The sequence below is a fragment of the Balearica regulorum genome, chromosome 4 (genome assembly GCF_011004875.1).
Source record: "Balearica regulorum gibbericeps isolate bBalReg1 chromosome 4, bBalReg1.pri, whole genome shotgun sequence".
NCBI lineage: Eukaryota > Metazoa > Chordata > Aves > Gruiformes > Gruidae > Balearica > Balearica regulorum.
In genome coordinates, this window is record NC_046187.1 from 33,408,838 (window position 1) to 33,425,138 (window position 16,301).

The 16,301-nt window shown below is 37.3% G+C and overlaps 2 protein-coding genes across 6 annotated transcripts in view; one reads left to right on the top strand and one right to left on the bottom strand.

Annotated features, from left to right (window-relative positions):
• The window catches only part of LOC104636651 (ribonuclease CL2), a 222,871-nt gene that overhangs the window by 143,176 nt on the left and 63,394 nt on the right, over nt 1-16,301 (bottom strand). The window lies entirely within an intron of this gene.
• The window catches only part of FHIP1A (FHF complex subunit HOOK interacting protein 1A), a 93,839-nt gene that overhangs the window by 13,774 nt on the left and 63,764 nt on the right, over nt 1-16,301 (top strand). Inside the window, exon 1 of one of the 5 annotated variants that reach the window (XM_075751686.1) lies at nt 2,831-2,958. The exons of the other annotated variants lie outside the window; for them this stretch is intronic. The gene's annotated coding sequence lies outside the window, so the exon portion shown is untranslated. Of the gene's footprint in view, nt 1-2,830; nt 2,959-16,301 lie in introns of those variants that run through there. 5 annotated transcript variants of the gene reach the window in all.

A 16,301-nucleotide genomic window follows, 5' to 3' on the forward strand; every position in this document is an offset into this window, starting at 1 on the left:
TAAATGAATAGACACACTTTTCATACTTGGATTTTTTTGTATGTGTGCGACCTTGTTACATGTCAAATATAAATTTAATATAAATGGCTCCAGTGTTGACAGAAAGGTGTGGATTTCTCCTCCTTTGCATATGTTTAGCTTGTTTAACAAGATAGTGTTATGATGCATTTCCTGTCTGAAAATTGAGTTTTGTAATCAGCTTTTTGGCAGCGTAGCCAGCTTTAGCATTCAGCATCACACTACTCTTTTCTGCTTTTGCAGTTTGTTTTTTTTTTTTTTTTCCCCAGTAGTTACTTTTTAGCCAGAACAGTTTCTTAATTGCCCCCAAAATATTCAGTGTGTGATGCACATGTGTTTTTGAGATGCAGCATGGATGCAAATGTTTTTGGGCTACAGCAGTGAACAGAAGGCAGTGAGGAAGGGAAATGTGGATTGCTTCTACAGTGGTGTGGGCTCATAGCTGAGTACAGCCTTGGTGTTTCCAAGGGCTTCTTGCCAAGTTAATGGTGGAAGGCCTGAAAACTCTGATCTTGTCTGTGCAGATCTGTCTCATGCTGTGAATACACTTTGTTACGACTTCTCTTGTTTTTTTGAGATTTTATCATCTTTAAGATGGTTTGGTTTTTTCCCCTTCACGTATTAAACTGCCAAATTTCATTCAAGTGTCGGGCAGTTACTTTCTATTAATAGAGAATTATAATTTTTACTGTTCTACTTTCTCTTCCTTTCCTTGTCTGTGGTGGAAAGCTGAATGCTGCCGAAAGGTGTCAGCTGAAGAAACTGTAGATTTAGGTTGTCCAACAAATGGAACTGTTGCTAGAGCAAGTTTTTCCTTGCTGACCTGTTGACATGCTTTAATTGCAGGTAAAGTGTGTGTGTGTGTTTGTGTAATAGGTAATTCATAATAGAAGTCTGTTTGCTGAACCACGAGCTCTCTATTTGGAATGCTGGATGTCATGATAGGTTTTTGTGGTACGGACATCTATCCTCTGAAAAGCGGGCTTGAGACTTCAGTCTTATTTAAAATGTCAAATAGAGGCTCTAGTTGCACTAAGCTGCATTTAGATAATGTGGGCTCTGGAGCATTTCAGTTCTTGTTCACACCTATACAGTATACTACACAGAGTAGGACAGTTGCATAATATTCCTGTGGCAACCACAATAATTGCTTACATGTGAAATGAATATATGGTGATTGTCAAATGCACTTTAGCTGTATCTTAGTGCCCTGTAACTTCTGGAGAACAATAGTATGTGACCTACGTACCCTGTAAGTCAGTGATAGATTACCAGTGGCACACGGATGAGAACCCAAAAGACTGTACACCAAGATTTTCTTGAGTTGGCAAGACTCCCCTTTTTTTGTTGTTTTTGGTTTTTTGTTGTTGTTTCAGAATATGTCCATGTCATTTGGACTATGGGATATGAAATTGTTGAAAAGCCTGGCATGTGAAGAATGTATGTTTTTCTTTTTTATTCCTCTGACTCTAATAGGTACACTGTAGGAATCAGAAGGAGTTGAAGGAGGAAAGACTCGTCCTCTATCTGTGGTTAAGAATTGAATATAGAAACTTTAGGAATCCTTTCACAACAAAAACTGAGTAAGGGGCAGAGGCTCCTAGACTTTGGTTTGTCATCGGATCATCTTAATCTGAAGTGAAACTAATCACCTGACAGATGAAAATTCAGATAAGTCTCTTCCCTGACCTAATCTACAAGCATGAGTACATTTGGTTCTTGATGCAGCGTCATACATGTGTGGGTTTGGTTTTTTTTTCATTAAATAAGCTGTTTTACAAGATAAGGGGCTGAACACTTATGAGTTGCCTTCCCAAGAGAAGCTTATTCTCAGGTTGCAAAAGGGGCTGATGAAAGAGCATGGAGAGAGGTGTGGTCTTCATAGCTTGAATGTTTCACAGAAGAGTTGGCATCATTTGGGGAGATGTGGACGTTAATTGCAAGATTGACATAAGGAAGTTGTGTGCCTAAGAGAAGCCCAAGCTGGCTAATAGGAGGGAGCCTGATGTGTGGGTGTGAAATGAGGCTGGGATTAGTACAGACAAGCTTGAAATCTGACAGCATGTTTTGTTTCCAGAGTTGTGTTGGTTACTTCAGGTAGGCCATTCATACCAGTCAAATAACATTAGAAAGGAGAAGAAATATGAAAATATACTTTACAGTAGTCACTATTTCTTGTTTTTTGTATACCCAAGTTTTCTTTGAAACTGATTAGGAAAAATATGGACAGCTGGTAGATATTAACTAAGTATTAACTATCTGGTAAACTCTTATGCCTTGTTTGTTATTTTCAAAACTCCAAACACTTGCTTTATGAAAATGAACACCATCTTTCAGCAGCCTTTCGTGTAGCATGTGTCTGGTCTTATCCTCCCCTGTAATGCTACATATATGTTCTTCCACCTCTTTCTCGATGCTGTTTGTTGCAGTTCTTGATGCTGGCCTGTGAATGGGAGACTTGTCTTTTGTCAAGTTGGAAGTGAGGATATTCTTCTCATACTAACCTGTGCTGTTCTGTAATGGTTAGGGAGGCATCTGGTTTCTCTGTAACACATTGTGCAAGTTCCCAAAGTATTGTATCAAAGTATCATGAGGAAACTGAGGAGCTGCAGATACACTGATGCTTGACAAGTTAAGTATTTAATATGTTACTGTTTCCACTGTTCGAAGGAATGAATTGGCAGCTCTGACAGTGTTGTAAACCTGTTTTACTAATGCAAATCATGAAAATGTTTCTGAATGTCAAGCCTTGTCTAGAAGATCAGTTAGCAGGGTGTTTGTCCGGAAGAACTACGTGTTCGCAGGACAGATGGCACCCTATCCAAATTTGAAGGAATATCAGCTTTTACGTGTACTGAGCTACAACTAATCCATGGTTCTGTGGCTGTACGGAAGCAGCTTTGATTGTCAAAGTGACTGTTTCTCATCCAGTTGCTGTAGGTAAGAATTGTTCTTCAGATGGTTTGTAGTGTTAGAATTTAATATTTTATGCAATAAAAGCAAGTCTATTTCTTTCTCTTGATAGAAAACAAAAGAACAACTGTTAGTTTAAACTACAGTCTAATTCTGTAACTTTGTTTATAGCAGTGTACAGATTTCAATTAGTTGTTTCTTCTGTCCTGACTTAAAATCTAGTTATGCTTGTGGAAAGGCAATACAGTCACTGATGATGGGAAGTGACATGAAATAACAGTGATGTGAGGTCTTTCTCTAGTTCCTATTCCGTGTTAGTTCAAGTCATCTATTATACTAGTATGTTTGAGTTCCCCTTGGTTTAGCTAACAATAGTAATGAAAAAAAAAATCTAATTTCTGAACATGAGAGGTTGAGTATCTAGTTTAAGTTTATGAAGGTTATCTGTGATTAAGGCTTTAATACCAGTTGGGACTAGAGTTGATAATTATGGGGTTTTTTTAAATCAGAAAAAAAAATGCATTTGAAATAAGTATGCTCCCATATATTTTTGTTTTTAATTAAACTTTTCTAAGGAAAACTTCCCTAGATTCAGGTTAGAATTTCAGAATGAAAAAAGACACAAAATGGATAAAAGCCCTTTTGTTATTTAGTTTGTATGCAGAATCTTGGGATCATGCTTCTTTTCAGCTGTATTCTTCCTGTGTGTGGTGGGGTTTTTTTTGTGTGTGTGTGTTGTTCTTTTTTCTGGTGAAAGGTTTGTAGGGTTGAGTTTGTTCTGATTTAAAAAAAAAAAGTAGAAAAATTGTGAAGACACAGACTTGTGGGGAAGGAAGTGTCTTTTTCATTCAATAGTGAGTTTGATCTTGGGAACAATCCAGTAAAATCTGGTTCCTATCAGTTATCTGAAATCAATATTATAGAGGAAGATCCTGTTCTACTGATGTAGGTAATTTTTAAACTGCCTTGAGCTTCACAAAATGTTAATATTAATAGAAAAGAACTATTACATGATTTAGATTTTACTCTTTCATAGGATTCCTGGGGCCAGTTGCAGGCTACTTGGCATGGCCTTCTTTAGGAGCCAATGATGTTCTATAAATAATTTAAATACTTGTTATTTCTAATTTTTCATCACTTTATACTAGCATACAAATTTGTTCTTACTATGATGTTGAAGGATATGTCTATAAAGGACACATCTGCCTGGCAGTTTGGAGAAGTAGAAAGGTGTATAAATTACTTCAGTAGTGCGTAAGACACTTGCTCTTTCTCAGCTCAAGACAAACAAGGAAAAAAATTGTGTGTGTGTATATATATCACATAATGTGGGCTATTCATTGCAAAGTTTCTGGGTGTGTCATAAAGAATGTTTTGTCCAACCATCTTGACTTATTTGTCACTGCATGTGTCTTGAGTTTAGTTAGAAAAGTGCATATTTTGCCCTGAAGAATTAAGCACAGTGCAGGGAAGTCAGTGTGTAAGGGTAGATAGGAGTGGCCACTGACATGATGAAATAGAAAATTAGGACTACTTTTCTGATAATAGTGACAGCTGTTTTTCTCAACTTTGGTCCCATAGAAATAAAAAAATAGTAAGTAAGTATCTTTTCAGAATTGGCTTCACCTTAGTACTGAATTAGTGTAAATTGTGCTTGGTAGCAGCCCTATGAAACCTAAGGGAATTTGTGACCATTCTGAATAAAGGAGATTTGGTAAGTTCAGTGTTAGAAATGAAGAGATTTTATGATAGTCTTAAAGAAACAAAAAGCAAACCAGAAAAAAAAAAGTTATGAGTTTCATAATAAAAGTGAGCATTATCAACGTAGTGGTTTTATGTTTATTTTTGAGGAAAAAACACCACTGTGATGGCAGCAAACTTATAAAGAAAAAGTCATGCCAATACAAAATAAAACTGCAGAACAAAATCTCTAAGGATCACATTCTCAGTTGACAGGATGTTTTCCTCTTCATTGTTCTTTATGTCCCTGTGTTTTTGAAAACAGGGTTTTCAGGTAAAGCTAACTTCATTTTTCCAAGTGTGGATTAATTAAATTGTTTTAAAGTGTGCATTATTATTTCAAAATATAAACTTGGAATAAATGAAAGAGAGGAGTAAGATATACTGTTAATATATAGGCCTGCAAGAATTGATTGAATTGGAAGGCTAACTGTAAACTTGTTCATTAGATTTTGAGTTTGTTTCTGCAGTCCTAGAATCTGTTGGGCTGAACAGCAAAACACCAGAGAAACCTTTTGGTAGCTGTTGTCAGACAAGCTTCTCATTAATCAGACAAGCAATGGAAATAATGATGTTGGATGCATTTGTTGTATAAGGAGCAGTAGGGACTGGTGAAAAAGTAATCTATTGCCTACTTCAAGTGTATTGTTGGGCTTTTTAAAGCAGTGTTTGTGGCCTTAGTTTTACATTAAGTTGAATGTTGTAAAATTATTATTATCTTTATGGGTCTTTTAAAACAAAGATTTGGACGCTGTGGGTATAACATTATTGAGAAGGAGTTTTGGAGAAACTTTTTTATTACTCAGATTAATGATATTTGCCGGTAGTGCCTGAGGTTCAAAGTGAAGGAATTGACTGGGTAGTAAATTAATTGATGCCATTGCCATATGCATGCTCAAGTTTACGAAGTGCAAGCTAAGCAGAATACTTGTTTCATCTTTCTTTTGTGGCTCTATTAACTGAAATGAACTGTGGCTTATCTAATCACTTCCTTCTCTTGATTAAGATAAATATACATTCCTGAAGGGGACTAGTTGCTAGAACTAGCATGTAGTTTGCAGGATGATTTATTGTATTATTCTTTCTATGGTCATTCAATTTGAAAGCCTCTTCTTTGGACCAGTAAAGTGCAACAGTGTATCTTATACACAGGCTGTTTTGTTGTGGGCCATTTCTGTGTATTACAAAGGTGTGCAGCTGACAACTTCAGTCCCAGGTTTTCAGCTTTCTTTTGAAGCTTGCATGGAAACTGTTTTATGAAACACGTGTGTGTGTGTGTGTACCTCTCTTCTAGTAGGAACGTTATATTTAAGAGGAGGGGAAAATCCTTCACTGCTCTCTAGCTGTGGCACAGAGGCAGTGTATGACAATATGTGAATGTCTCTTCTGGCTGAATCTTTTGCTAATGGGGAAATCTTTGCTGACTACCCTACCACAGAGGGAAGCTAACCTGAAACAATATTGAAACTTTGACCCAAAGTCTGTGTTCTCCTAGTTAAAATTACTGTAACTCATTGTCTTGATTGGTACTACTCTGCGATTTACTTTACCAACATCTGAAATTAAAGTGCAAGAAATGTATAAATATTTTGTTTGAATGCAGAACAGTTGGTGTTTGTCAGTTTAATCACTGTACAATTAGAATCTGATTGCTTTCTGAAACTGTTTGGGATCCTTCAGGTATAAAAAGGGATACTAGAAAATAACTTGGTAAGTACCACTTAATATTGATTTTCTTCAATAGCATTTCTCTCACTTCATAGCTGTTCTTCACACTTAATGGCTACCCGGTTATACTGAGAAGACATATAACAACATTATTAAAAAAAACCACAACTCCACAACTCTATCTCAGCATGGTGATATTTACTCTTTGCTAGTTTTGCTAGTTGCTTTTAAGTCCTGATGATCTTTGCTTGATTGGAGAGTTTGTTCTCCCTGTGTGCTGAAATTACACTGCTGATCTGTAAAGTGTTGTAGATTCTCAAGTGGCCTATGCAAAATAAGCTTTCTACACACCAGCAGCAGAGTATTATTGTTGTAGGATGTGCTAGACGGGGGCCCTCGTTTTAGCCTTATGAAATAATTGTTTAGGTATACCCTTCAGCAGTCAGCTGCAACTGAAAAAATCTTTTGAAGATGCTGTGGTAATGAAGCTTTTACATGTGAATTCAGTAACTTTAAAATTTATCTTACAGTACAGTCTTTAAAGATCTAATTATTTATCTTCTCATTTAAAAATCAGACTCATAAAACACTCTGACAGTTATCTGATTCTATGGGTGATTCTAGTAAGTAGGCTACAATACGATACTGGGAAAAATGGGTGGACTGATATTTCACTACTTTGGAAATGTCATAGTATCTTCAGTGAATGTAAAAGAACATTAAAAAGCTGGAGTTTGATCAATTTATGAAAGATTATAAATTATGGTAGCAGATGAGGGGGACTTGATAACCAAGGAAGTCTTTCAGTTCTAAGCCCTGCGAAGGTCCTAACGGGGAAAAAAAACTTTCAAAAGCCAAAGTAATTGAAATACTTCTGAAAACAGCTTAGAAACTTCAGTGTAACTTTTTGCTATTCATGAATGGCAAGACAGAAACTTTATTTTGCTGTGATTAAGGAAGTAACGGTAGGTGTCATCCCAGGAGCAGTTCAAAAAAGTATTATGCCTGAAAAACAACTTACTTTCCTGCTTCTCCCCTTATTTTAAGGCTGTAACATTACCAGTCTGTTTTCCTATTCAAAACTGTGTCAGCTGCCCACAGGGTGTTTTAGGGTGGCAACTAAAGTCTTTTGGAGTCATGGTAGGTGCATTCTGCAATTGGTTCCTTCCATACCAAGAATCTTTGAGGGTGGGATAGAATAGATAACAAAATTGCCGTATCCTACATTTACTTTTCTTTGTGGCCAGGTAGGGAGAGGCGTAGTCCTACTCTTAGTTGCTGAGGTGGGTGAGATATAAAAGAATGTGCTAGCCTCCAAGGGTTGTGATCAGAATGGAATGGCCATTGGCCAAATGTGGATTTGAAGGTTTAACCTCGGAGAAATAAAACAGGAAAGCAATCTTTGAGAAACCAGAATTCTTCCAGTTCCAAAGGAGGAAAGAATGTGAAAAGTTTATTTTAAGAAAATAAGGAATTTTTAATAATTTATCTGCAGAAAGATTTATTTCTGGGAATGTTTTGACTAGTGATCATGTTCAGTATGTCTAATGAGTTTTTGCTCACTTCTGCTAGCGTTTTATGTTATGTTTCCATACATCTCCTTTATAAGTTTGTGTCCCTTACCAGGGGCACAGTGGCTGTCAGGCCAGGGAATGTTTCTCTCGCATTTGGTCAGTTCGGAATAAGGTGAGACCAGGGATCCAGTGTCTCCTGACATTTTGGATATTTTGAAATGTTTACTGCCAATAAGTTTCAATTCTTGTAACATTATTTCAGAACAACTAACATATCATTAATTTCTGGCTCAGTAACAAGGGCTCGGCTGTAAATCTTCAGAATTTGACTTGCTGGCTCTAAATGTACAAACATTGTAATAAAAATCCAGGAGTAATTCCAGGAGCAGCAGAACCAATACAGTCTGTCAAAGATGGAAGGTGCAGAGCCCACCAGCTCCCCTTCCTCTCTATCTCCACCCCCTTGGCTTCTCCCTCTGTTCCCAGTTTGCAGTGATGTGGCCTTACTCCCTTCTGTTGTGACTCATTAGAGCTGTTAAACTGATTTGCTTTGTGAACTGAACAGGAAGCACGAAATAAATGTGCTAGGGATGTGAGGCAAGGGGTAGGACCTCATTCTCTCTCAGCAGATCTATGAACTGCTCTGCTGGCTCACTCCATGTTTTGGAGCTATGCTTTTAGTAAAAACCCTAACAGGAACTCTCTAAACGGTTTTGTCCTAGAAGGATAGAACTGAGATTAAGATGAATTGCTAATCTTTGAGTATTAAAATTCATAGCCTAGGAAGCTTTGCTGTCTCTTAAATCTTAAGACTGTGCAGCTGCATTCTGTTTTCCTTTCACTGGTGTAACTCTACCTTAATGTCACTGAAAGTCAACCTAGCATACAGCTGGAAAGAAAAAATCAGACTGTTTAATGAGACACAGTTGAAGAAATCCAGTGAGGAAAAACTAAGATGAATGAACATGTGGGAAGCAACTACAGCCAAAGAGAATAATATGTTGCATTTTGAGAAATATAAACAAGTAGGAGGGTAGTAATAAAGTGCTTACACAGAGTAAGCCAATTGCCTAGAGCTGGGTGCCCAACAATAGTTAATTCTGGAGATGAAACTATTGTCCCATTGCATTGCTTTCTTAAAAGAAACGAGAAAAACTGGTCTGGCACTTTTGAAAGGCAAGGCAGTAGCTGAATCAGTATCATGAATGCCCCTGTTCAGAAATACTCGCTTTTCCTGAAACTAGAAGGGGAAAAAACAAACAAATAACTAGACAAACCCTGAGCAGAGTTACTGATGGCTCTTTTGTGAATGTTTTGTCTTTTCTCTTATAATGGAAATTTTTTTATTGTTGGCATGATTATCTTACAAACAGATAATCAACTGAACTGGTATAGGGCAGTATGTCTTATATCTGTGTCTTCTAAAATGCAAACTGGGGTGGTCATGTAAGTGCATCTGTTCTATATTTTTAAAAGTATGTGTTCTTTCTTCAGAATTTGACTAACATGTTACTAATAATAAGACAACTGAGCTTGTATGTGCTCTGTCCATATGTTTCATTTACCATGTCACCATTAGCTTCCAAAAAAGTTCTTAAATGTTCTGAAACAATATGGGCTTTGAATCTAATTGAGACAAGCCCACTGCTGGATACTTCTGGAGGAGGACGTAGCCCCTGAAACCACTTCTCCTATAAAACTGCAGATTTTATGTATTTTATGATATTTCTTTTACATATTTTTTTTTTTAAAACCTGTACAGTATACCCTCTTTCTTGAACCTCTTAATAGAGTGCTGTAGTAGTATACAAAAGCAGTAAGCTTCTCATGATGTAGAATAATTGTCTTAAAATTATCTGTGGGGGAGTAGCTGGAACAACTGATCCCTGCAAGTGGGATTCCCACTTACGTAAGTCAGAAGTGAGATGATGCCACAATCTTTTCTCCCCTCAGCATGCTCACAGCCTGAGCAGAGTGCAAAGATAGGATGTTATTTGTGCAAGTGACCAGGTGACAACTTCTGTGCCTCCAAATTGCTGCCCAGGTGGGTGCTTAGCATTTTATACAAAGAGTAGCCTAATCTGTGATCTTGCAGTCACCCTCTTTTTAAAGATCAGTAGGCACATTTCCTATCTCCTAGGCTGTTTAAGCAAGCATCAATTACAAGTCTACATGTTAAGAAGTTTTGGAAGACCTCTCCTGTGTGAGTCAGGAGAACAGTGGTTAGGACAACATGCAGCTGTTGTGGTTAATTTTTTTTATTTACCACAAGTTTGACTCAGCATCTTTCCCTGACCCTGACTCCCTGCACAGTTAATAGCAGGACGGTGTTCACAGAAAAAGAATCTATCTGTCGCTGGGGATGTGCTGTGTTTGTTGGCATATAGATAATTATTTTCTTGCTCAAGCACTTATCTTTATACTCAAAGTACTCTTTAAAGCTTCTTGTACTCCTGAGTGTCACTATTTTTAATCTATCACCATTCTGTTGCCATACATCTATCACTATCTATCTACATGATGCATAGCATGGAGACGTGATAAAAAGATTGAAAATATATCTTGGGCTTATGGAAAGAAGAAATTTTGTTTCCAGTATGATAAATATAACCTCTGATTTACTATGCTTGTACTAACGTCTCTGATATTTTGATTTTTATTTTGCCTTTTTTTTTTTTTTGCTTATTTATCAGTTATTGTAAGAAAAATCACTTGCAGCATATCCCATCTGTATCTGGGATTCGAGGACTTGTGCACTTTACTTTTCATTAAACTACGTATACAATTCTGACTTGTGGATGATAGAAAATGAAAGGTGAAATCAAATGGCTACAGAGTTTTTAGAACAGAATAATTTCCTGACAAAGTTACGCAGTTACTTCAAGTGAAAAATTAACAACCTACTGTGCTTGGCATTTTAATAATGCATAGTAAGGTGGGCCCATGTCTGGGTGTTTTTGTTTTTATTCTGGGTTTGGTTTTGTTTTGGTTTGGGTTTTTTTTGGCATGTAAAGAATGAAGGAAATAAATGGCATAAGACTTATTTAATGCATATATAATTGTTCAGGCTTTTTTTAATAGCAAGATATCTGCATCTGAAATTGTCATTTTTATGCTCAGGGTATGGATATTGAGGGCTTCATATGCTTTAGGTATGGCACTTGTGCAATTTGAACATGAACTTAGAAATACCTGTTCAGCACCTCTGCCTCTGTATGAAGCATGCAGCAGCTCGACTCTTAACAGCAACGTGTATTGGCTTGTACATTTATTGTATTGGTATGTATGGCATGGGTGGCGGTGGTGGTAGGGTTTTTTAACACTGCTGTACAGTACAGAAGAGGCCGATTAGTGTTTTAATCAATGCAAATCATATTAATCTCTCTTTTTTTACATTTTTTATTTTCTTTATTTCTTCCTATTCCCTTCTTGTCTGGGAAGAAAAATGCTTGGTTTTGTTTCCTCCAGTTCTGCTATTTCCATCTCCCTCCATTTACTCTGTTCTGATAAACCAAATGCTGTTGTGCAGGAATGATAGCAGAACTGGAGGGAGAGATGACAGACTCCAGTCTGTGAAGTGGCCCTCCTTATCTACATCTATCCTTTTTCTCTGCACTTCTCTCTAATTTTTCTTTCCTGTTGCTTTGTTGTCTCATTTATTTCTGTAGGTCTTCTTCCTCTGTCAGCCATGGAAGATCGTTCTTTGTACTTCTAATTCTTTTGAATTGGACAGTGACAACAACTAAAAGCAAAAGGATGGTAGCAATTACTTCACTATTTCAATTTTGCACTGCCTGGAGCACCTGTGGGAAAAGTGTCAATGAGAGCACAGCAGCTCTCAAATTGAGCAGCTTGACACAAAACAGTGATTATTTTTGCTCTTCTGATGATGGGAGGGAGAGAGAAATTGAAACTGTAATTGTGATCAGAAAATGAGAGGCTGAAAGCTTGAAACTTTTTAAAATAATCATAAGTGATAAAGTCAACTTTACTTTGTACTATGAAATGGCAGCAAAAAGCTTGTCCTGTTTCAAACTAGCCCTGGATCATGCATCTTCTCTGGATATTTTGGTTCATTAGAAACTTGTATGAATTCTGCATTTATTGAATTCATGTAAGACTGTCCATTGGTGCATAGGTATCCATGGTGAGAGGGCCTTTCTTGTTCCAACTGAAAAATTTTAGATAGCTGCTGCCCCTTACTTTACTGAGCTCTCTGGTGTTGTCCCATCCCAGTGCCACTGGTGCCAACTGTGACTTTAGTCATGGAACTTTAAATGTTTGTGAGGTTTTTGTGGAGAAGGGGAGGGAAAAGAGGAGCAGGGAAGAGGAGCTGAAAAAATGTTGTTTATTTCTGTCAGGTCTCTTCCTTTAGACACCTCTTTTGATTTTACCCATTTTATTTTTATTATACCCAATTTTTTATTATACCCAATATTATTTTATTATACAGAATACCTTCAGCAATATGGCAGGTTGTCTGCAGGAGATCAGCTGACGCCAAATGATTGAACAATTAAAAACATTATTCTAGATATACAAGAATTACTATAAGAAAATTGCCCTGATCATTGTTATAGGTAGTTTTGAAAGAGTGGGAGAAATGCATAGCTGCAAGTAAATCATGACTTAAAAGAGAGGATCTCAGCTACGAGCAGAGTATATCTGCATTAATCCTGTTTGGTGAATCTGGGTTGGAAGTTTCTGCCAGTTAGAAAACACGGCAAAGATATTTTTTCATTGTGGGGGCATGATGGAAGGGGAAAAGGGCATAGTTCATGGCACAGGGGCCTTCTGTGAGTTGTTGTGGAAAAGACTTTATTCCTTTTAAAGTTCTGGGCTTGAGTCAATAATGCTAAGCTTTGCTCTACCTCTTCAGTCTCCCTGCTATGTATAAAAGCAGCTGCCAGTGTGAGAGAGACCGCTGGCTAAGCTAACCCTGACAAAGGACTCTGTTCCCATCCTGGCTGAGGAGAGCAAGATGTGGAAGGGGATTTTCAGAACAGAGTGATTCTATGATTCTCTGGTTTTTTTTTTCTGGGTTAGAAAAAATAAAAGCAGCTCGCACTCCCCTACAAATTCTTTGCTCTGGTGATTTCCTGTGGATTTTGATGAGTCATTTGAACACTTTGGATCTTCTTGCAAGTTTTATTTAGCTGGGTGCTGCAACACCTCAAAAACAAACACAAACTTTGGTATCAGCTCTTAACTGTGTTTTGTCTAAAAGGATTTGGTTCTTTGGCAAAGTGCTCTGCAGAATTAGGATTTTGGTACTTTCATTAAAATTAAGTTGTTGGAGGACTAAGATGTGGAAATGAGGATGAGAGATTTTGGAGTCTTCTCTGCCCCCTGGCTCTGTCTTCACCTTCTGGATTCCAAACCACTAAGCAAAAAGTTTCTGGAGCTCCTCATGTTCAAGGACCTTTTTGAGTCTGCTTTGGCTCAAACAAATTACAATTTGACCAAATATAGGCCAACCCTGTGTCAGTTAATGCTTTTTTATACCATATGGGAGGCCTGGATTTGATTTTTCTTTCCAGATTTCTTGCTCTTTTGGGGCTTAGTCCTGCAAAGTGCTGAGTTGGCCTTGGTCCAGTAACGCATTTAAACGTATTCACTTCTGCAAGCATGGAGGTTCTACGTCAGTTTGATGACCATGTTAAGCATGTGGTTGTCTTGTCTTTGTTGTCATGTCAGGTTGTAGGGCTTTGAAGCAGTGTTAGAGTGTGTCCTTTGAAAAATTAGTTTTAAAGGGGAGGTCTGGAAGGAAGGGCAGTATTAACAAATAATAATAAAAATTAACTTTTCATAGTTCTTTTTCTATTTTGCTTTAAGAAAGGGGAATCAAGTTGCCATTAAACTGGACACATCACACTAGGTGAGACCAAGCCTCATATCAGAATAATGCATGAGAAAGTAACAAAATGCACCACAGGATTCTTGAATATTTTAAAAGTAAAACCATTGAGGTAAGATATTCTATTTGTACAGTCATTGATACTTCAGTGTTAACAAAACAACCCTTGAGACTGTAGCACTGGAAATTAGACATGCTGCTGTTGCCTTTAAGGCCAATTATGTCCTTGTCAGCTAGCCTACTTGCTGCTTGTTAACCTTAATATGTGAAACTGCAGTAAAGCTGCCATTCAGCTCCTATACCTGCTTTAGTCTGACTTTTAAATTTAACTGAGCCAGAGAAATGGTGAATTTTAACTTTTTTGTTCTTATTCTCAGGATACTTTGAGGTGTCCAAATGTGCTGCAGTTAGCACATGTGCACACATGCATGTATATACAACTGCGGTAGAGGACTACCCAGAAATGCACTGCAGGCTTAAATTTGCCTTGCTGAGACAGAACAGGTTTGGTCATCCAGAAATTAAAATTGGGGACACATCTGAGTTTTTAGCTATCTAGGTTAATTTACCTGTGGATGTGCATGATAGGTCTGTTTACAATCTAGATGCAAAAACCATTATAGTGGGTCAGATTTTGTTATATATACTGATTAAAAATATCCTGACTTATGTAATCTTTTACATAATAAAAGCATTTTGCTGTAAAATAATCTTTTACAGTAAGCAATACTGAAATTTCATGGGTTTTGTAATACATATTGACCATATATGTGTAATGTCAACTCACAATTATTTGTCTCCAGATTATCTGGACTGTGGTCTAAAAATGCTGTAGATCCAAAAATAGTTTAGGCATGTTGGAGTTGGCATGGCACAGCACTACAGAAAATCTAGCTTTAACATTTTCAAAGTCAGTTTGTTGCTGGTAATAGTGCAACCAGTTTTGTCTGACAGAACCAAAATTAATAAATGGTTGGTGTACAGAACCACATTGGGCATGTGTTCCTGGAACAGGAAGCACTGGGAGGCTCAGCACAGAGGTGTCCATTTTGCCTTAAGTCAGCTCAGCTGTGGTCATTATTAGTTCTCATTCTGCTGTATATAAGCTGATATCATGTAAAGTTTGCTTAATACTAGGTTTTGAGGACATTTGTTATAGCATAATATGGCACCATGCAAAAACGTGGACTTGGTTTGGGAATGGTACCACATCTGATCTGTAAAGCACTCCTGTTGGAGCAGTGTTTTGTCTTGCTGTTACTTGAATTGTTCTGCAGGAGGCAGTTTGGATCCGGTAGTAGTGGTGCTGAACTAAATCATAATAAACTTAAGCCAGTATTCTTGTGGACTGTTCTTACTTTTTGGGTTCATCTACTCACTGTTGGCTTGAAAACAAAATACAGGTTTTCTGTTTACAATTAATTGTGGTTTATGTAGCAGGACTGACTTTTCTAGTGCTTTCAGTTATAAGCTTGAAAGATGGAAGTTACAGGAGAAAATTCAACCTAAGTGAAATTTAAGGTTAGTGTTTGGATACCTCTCTTAATTGCTTAGTGTTTCTTATCTAGAATTGTCAAAGGCTTATCTCGGGCACTTTAGCTGGGTGCTTAATTGTCATAGAAACATTTCAAGCATTAATGCGCATTTTAAATTACTCCAATGAACAGAGCAGATATCCCCACTGGCTCCATTGCAAATGTGCTTCAAGATGCTGAATACTTGAAGGTAACTTCCTATTTATTTCTGGCTTGCACTTTATCAGCAAGGTGATTTGTAATGTAAATGTAATTGATACCTCTGCCTAGAATTTGGAGGCTTTGCATAATTCTATTCCTTGCTGCTAACTAGTCTACTAGTCAGTTGCTTCTCACCTGATCAATTTATATTTCGACAGTCCTATCAGCAGTATTCATCTCTCACAGATTAAGACATTTCTCTAAACCCAGCAGACATTCTGTTAAACTCATGATCTCAAGTGGGATACTGAGTAGAGACTCCATGTAAGAGGTTCACTGCCTAAATACTTTTGGAAGATGAATTGACTTGTAAGCAGTCAACTTTTTGGTGTTCTTCAGCACCTGTGCTCTCCAGTACCAGCATTTGAGGCACCCCTCTCTAGTCTGAATATTGGGAAGCTGTATAGTCTTGCCTAAGTATGGCTTTTTATGGATGCTTTTGTCTTTCTGTAGTTGTACTGTGGGTAGCTTTCAAAATTCTGTTTTGATCCTACATTACATTTCTGTAGTACTGTTTCAGAGGAATTCACAGAACATAGAGGTAAAGATATCCAATTCCTGCACTGTTTTCATAGTAGAGAACTGTCAGCTTGCACTTTTATTTTGTTTTTTAATTTCTCTTACTTCAAATCTTTCAACTCCCTTGATACCTCTTGTCTAATTATAGCAATCTTGCAAATTCAGCTCCTGCAATAAATCTAGGATAGGAAGAAGCTTGGCTAAAAATTACTAGTAACAGTAAAGCTGATGTTCTAGTTAGCATTGGAAGATGCTTTAGTTAATTCAAAGTGCCAAATCTTATGTTCTCAGCTGTAAGAGTTGTCAGGAGGTCAGGAAAATTGTAAGCACAGATTG